The following is a 6,000-nucleotide window of genomic DNA, read 5'->3' as shown; positions in this document are numbered from 1 at the left end:
GCATGTTCTCACTCATAGGTGGGAATTGAACAATGAGATCAGTTGGACAATGGAAGGGGAACATCACACACCGGGGCCTATTATGGGGAGGGGGGAGGGATGGCATTGGGAGTTATACCTGATGTAAATGATGAGTTGATGGGTGCTGATGAGTTGATGGGTGCAGCACACCAACAAGGCACAAGTATACATTTGTAACAAACCTGCACATTGTGCACCCTAGAACTTAAAGTATAATAAAAAAAAAATCAAGAGACAATACCTCTGATCACACATGCTCTTCAACACTGTGATCTTACTTCCCCCATCAAGAGATAGTGTCTAATTCTCTTTTCTTGAATCTAGCCATTTCTTATTGATTTACTTGTACCACAAAATACAAAATAAAAGTGACACTATATGATTGCCGAGTCTGAAAATGCTTGTTCTTCAGCTCCTCCCACTTGTGATATCACCTTTAAGAACCCAGCTGCCATGCTCTGAGGAGCCCAAGCCACATGGAAATCCTGCATGTATGTGCTCTGGTCCATGCTCCTAGCTCAGTTCAGCTTTTGATTCATCCTATTTCATGTTCCAGGCATGAGTGGAGATGCTGCTAAACCACTCCAGCTCCTAGATGTTAGAGTTGTCCCTTAGTCCCAAGTATTTTTAACTGGGGTCCTAGATGTTGTAGGAAGAGAAGAGCTGTGCCTACTTTGCCTTTTCAGAATTCCTGACACACAGAATCTACTGTCGTTTTACACCACTAAATTTTGGAATGGTTGATAGTTGTCAACACAAAACTGGAATGTAAGAGACAACATGGCCATCAAGAAGTGCCCTTGGGAATGGAAGTCATGATGTTCATGGGACCAAAGTGCTATCAAACAGGACTTTTTTAAAATAAAGACAAGAGTTAAACAAACAAATGGAAGACAAACTAACAAAAACCACCAGAATAGAACTGGGAATCTGGTTGCCAGACCTGGAAGTATGTTTAATGGCCACTGGTCAGAACTCTCTCTCTAACAGGAGAGAAAGCTACCCAAAGAGTTGGTGTTGTGAGGGAAATATATCCTGTTTCAGAGTCAGGACATTTAAATCTATACTGATATGTATGAAATAACAAGCAAGGTATAGCGTTGTGGTTAAGAACTGGAGCCTGAAGATCAGCCAAACCTGGGCTCAGGTCTTTAATCATATTAGCTGAATGATCTTTAAAAACTCTCTTCACCATCCTAAACCTCAATTTCCCCATCTGCAAAATTTGGACACCAATATTCACATTATAGATTTAATTTCAGGATTAGGTGAGAAAAATTAACACTTAATATATTGCCTGATGCACAGTAAGCATTCTATATTTTAATTATTATGTTAAAATAATTGTGTTAATCATATTCAAAGCCACATTGCAAACTCTAGAATGTGAGATAACTTTCAATAAACAAGACAACAATATTCTATGATGGAGCAGAATAAGAATTCCAGCTAATATTCATTAATATGCACATTTGCCATGCACTAGGCCATGTTCTTTAGAGGGATTACCTCCCTTAATCATCACAACAACCTTCAGTGTCAGGTTTCATTATTATCCCATTTAAAAGGGAGAAACTGAAGCATTACAATTGTAGGTAGTATGGTGAAGGTCACACAAAGATTGAGTGGTAATCAGACTCCAGAGCAATAGCTCTTAATTACTCTGCCATATTGTGTTTCCCTGTTGGATACATTCCCTTTCAGTTGTGAGGTACGGAGTCCTCTTTCAGGTCATCAGCACCATATAACACAAACAGTATGGTTGGTGGCCCTGCAGAAACATGAGGTCTTTCAGAGTTATCACAGTGAGGTGTAGAGGAGGTAACTCTCCTAATATATGCAATAGAATGGTTGAAAGAAAGACATGACTGAACACGGAATGAAGACAGATTCATTTTGGTTCCCCATGAGTGATTCAGCATTTTCAAGGTGAATTTAATATGGAGAATGTTGCCAATTCCCTTTCATTGAAGACCTGGTGCCTGAGGCCAAAACCACTTAAGTGACTCAGGAAAATTTGTCCTTATCATTTTGCATTGGATGTGCCTTTTAAGGATGGAATTGGTCTCTCACTTTGATCTTCGGCTCAGGCTGCCACAGATGGATTTTGAAGGATCCTCAGTCTACATTCCACTTTCTGTCCTGGAGGTGAGTACATTTTTCTGGCAGTCAAAAGCATTCACTAGACCCTCACTGCTCAAAGTGTAGTCCATGGGCCAGCAACATCAGCATCTCTGGAGAGCTTGTAAGACATGCAGAGTTTCAAGGTCCTGCCCCAGACCTACTGACTCAGAATTTGCATTGAAACAGTATCTTTAGGTGAATTTGATACACACTAAGGTTTGGAAAGCACTGTTCTAGACAAATATTTATTGAAAACCTTCTATGTGTCATATCCTTTTCTAGATTTTGAGGAGGCTGAGAAACTCTCTGGAATCATAGGGGAGGATGTACAAGAATCAGGTAAAAGAAACAATTCCAGTTCTTAATAAATGTTATGGAGAAAATAAAACAGAGAGGCTGAGGCTTCTGGGAAGCTTTGTTGAGGATTATCAGGAAGGGCTAGTTTAAAGAGGTATCATTTGATCTGAGATGAAATGAATGAAAGGAGATCCTCCTTTCTTTCATTCCCTAAATATAAGGGAAGAGGATGCCTCAAGAATAGGGCAAAGGCAGATGCAAAGTTTAAGAGGCAAGAATGAGCCTGAAGTGTCTTGAGAACTGAAAGGAGCTCTGGGTAGTGAATGAGAGCAGAAGTAATCGAAATTGAGGTCATTCGATTCAACACTTGCCAGACATTATGCACTAGGAACTGTCCTAGGTGCTGAATATATTGCAGTCAACAAAATGAAGATCCTGTCCTCATGAAGGCTACATCCTAGTAGCTGAACCAGGTAAGTAACAAATGTGAAAATATTCTACAGCAACTAAAGTAGGATATGAGGATACAGTGTGATGGGAGGAGTCTTATCTTAGGGAAGGAGTTGGCAAATTATGGTTCACAGGCCAATTCCAGTTGGTTTCCTGTTTTTGTAAATAAAATTTTATTAGAACATAGCCAACTGGAAATCATGTATTTACACATTATCTGTAACTGCTTTCATACAACAATGGCAGAGCTGAGTGTTGTAGCAGAGACAGTATGGCCCCCAAAGCCTAACATATTGACTCTCTGGCTCTTCACAGAAAAAGTTTGTGGACCTCTGTCCTAAGGGATAAAGAGTGTCCACTGGGGATGGGGAAGTGAAAGGGGATGGCTCTTTGAGAAAACAATAGCTGAGTAGAAAGGTAGTCAGGACTCAGATCAAAGGGGACCTTTTCAGTTGTGGTGAGGAGTTTGGATTTTATTTTAAGTGTCACAGAATATCATTGGGTAGTTTTAAACAGGGAGCAAAATGATCTAATTTATTTTTAAGGGCTCACTAAGCAGTTCTAAACGGCTTGAGTTGCTGCCAATTTTCAGCCAACAAAGGCACCTGGAGATGAGTGCCCTTTGATCTTGGCTCTGTCTAGATGACATGGATTTTTGGCCAGAGTAAGAACCAAAAGACACTCAATGCAGAGGCGACAGTCTGCTTTCCCACCCTTGTGTTTTCTAATAGCATTATGATAAATAGGGCTTTATACAATTCCTTATGAGTGACTGATTTGGAACAATTCTTTGAAAGGGATGTGGTAATTGAGCCCCAACTCATGTCTACAGAGGAACAAAGCTGCCTTGTTTTTAGCTTAATGCTAAGATTACTTTTGCATGTCTTGGCTGCATTTATTCATTCATCTTTTCAACAGATATTTATTGAGTGACTATTATGGACAAGGCCCCGTACTTGGCAATGTAGATGAAAGGGCTATCTTAAAAAGGTCTTATTAAGTGTTGCCAGAAAGATTGAAGAAGCAGCTGTAGGAGAAGTTGCCAGGTGACTACAACATTTTGAGGGATGAAAGAAATGTAGACTTTCTAGGATTATGGGTTTTATTATTTGTTTTAAAAAAATAGAGGTCGAAAGGGAATGTAATTGAAACCTTTCCAAACCTAAAGGGCATGGGTTCCTTTAATAAATCTAGGAATATTATAATGAGGGTCACAGAATAGGATAAGATGCTAAGAGTTCAAATGGCTGACATGCAGCACTTAGCATTTTTCAGATACTGGAAAATGAATTGACTGATTAAATCTTCACAATAATTCCAGTAGTAATTATTATAAGAATGATTAAACAGAAATGTAAATAATTTAAGTGCCTTTTCCAAGATCACACAGCTTATAATGGTAACTTCAGGACTGGAAACCAGGTGTGTTGGACCCCTGAGCTGATATAAAACATTCCTCATTCAGCTTTCATATCTATTCAAAAAAAAAAAAAAAAGATTTGGAGCCTGGGGAGGGGAGCAACTGGAAGTATTATACTTAAGTTTTAAAGCCTGATTTTTAAGAAGACAACTGTCTTCCTCTACAGCTCTCCTCTGGGTACCTTTGACAGGGAATGAATTTTGGCATGATGTGCAAATCTTTATACTGTGTGGCAAAGGGAAGTTAGCTGTGTGTGAATCACTACATTCTCTGGCTCAGAATTAAAAATCCAAGCAGTAAAATTCCTCCTACTGACCCAGCTAAAGGTAACTGGTGGGTACATGCCAACTCTAGGTATATTATTTACAAAAAATAATGTACGAAACATTAATAAATGTGATGAAAAAAGTTTGAGAAGCTAATGAATAACAAAGCTAGCTAAAATGTGTTGACTGGTTAATATGTCAGCATTGTACTAAATGCACTATGTGCAATATGTGCAACAATTCTAAGAATTATTTACTACTGTAGTGCCTGTTTTCAAGATGAAAGAACTGAGGATTAGAGGTACTGATCATGTAACTCAGAATCAGGTGACAGAATCAGGGCTTACCCCCACCTCTGCTGAATGCAAACAAAGCTAATGCATTTAAGCACTCTATTGGGCCAGTGTTGTAATTCTCTATGCTGCTGACTGCCTATTTAACCCATAGACATATGCCAAAGTGAGTTTTCAACCTTTACTCCAACTGACTTGCCAAATCCTTGGCAAGGGGGTCAAGAAAACCCAGATGAAGTGGGTTAATCTCTCTGATGTGCAACTCCTCATCAATAGCTCCTGGTATGCCTTCAGTGGTGAACTGGAACCAAGCTGACCTTTCTGTCAGTGAATTGGAAAATGAGTCAGCCTGAATTACACTCCAGAGGAGGCAATGCCCATTGCAACTCCAGATAGAGCAAGACATAAATAGGGAAAAGCAGCTTGATTAATTTTAGCTGTACCATTTTTGTTAATGATGAGTCATGTTAGTGACCACAGAGAAAGAAGAGGTAGAGTTTTTTATAGCTAAGCAATAAATAAACCTTTGTAAAATCCATCTTTATGGCCTCCTTTTATAAGGGTTTTATGCGATTGATGTAATGATAAATTTATACTAATTGGCTGATTGATTGATCCATTCTTTTATCCATCCAACCAATATTTATTAAGCTCTATGAACTATGTTCTTGTTTAATATTTTACTTCATCCAGGTCAGTGGTTTTCCAAGTATGGTCCTCAGATCAGTAGCACCAACATGACCTGAGAACTTGTTAAAAATGCAGAAACTGAGACTCACCCAAGACTATCAGAATTTAGAGGTGGGGTTTAGCAATCCGTGCTTTAACAAACCCTGCAATTGATTATCATGCATATTAAATCACTGATCTAGGCAACTCTTATGCTGGAAAGAATCCTCTAACCATCCTCTTCTCTCCAATTCTAACTGAATCTCTTGAAGGCAAGACCTTTTTCTCCAGATCATCAGTGAGTCTCCAGTGCCTAGCACAAGACTGGGTTCAATCTATGCTCTCAAAACTATTTATGCTGAATGAATGAAGAAAGAAAGAAAGATATGGAGTTACAGATATGTTGAATATTCTCTGTTTGATCCATCCGGTTTCATGATTTGTAGAGAGGAGACAGAAG

At 39.0% G+C, this 6,000-nt stretch overlaps 1 pseudogene; it reads right to left on the bottom strand.

Annotated features, from left to right (window-relative positions):
- Positions 1-5,052: 5,052 nt before the first annotated feature.
- The window catches only part of LOC105515460, a 44,163-nt pseudogene continuing 43,215 nt past the window's right edge, over positions 5,053-6,000 (bottom strand).

This window comes from Colobus angolensis, unplaced genomic scaffold (assembly GCF_000951035.1).
Source record: "Colobus angolensis palliatus isolate OR3802 unplaced genomic scaffold, Cang.pa_1.0 Scaffold26, whole genome shotgun sequence".
Lineage (NCBI taxonomy): Eukaryota > Metazoa > Chordata > Mammalia > Primates > Cercopithecidae > Colobus > Colobus angolensis.
Note: the sequence above shows the minus strand (reverse complement) of the source record. Positions and strands in the feature narration are given on the sequence as shown.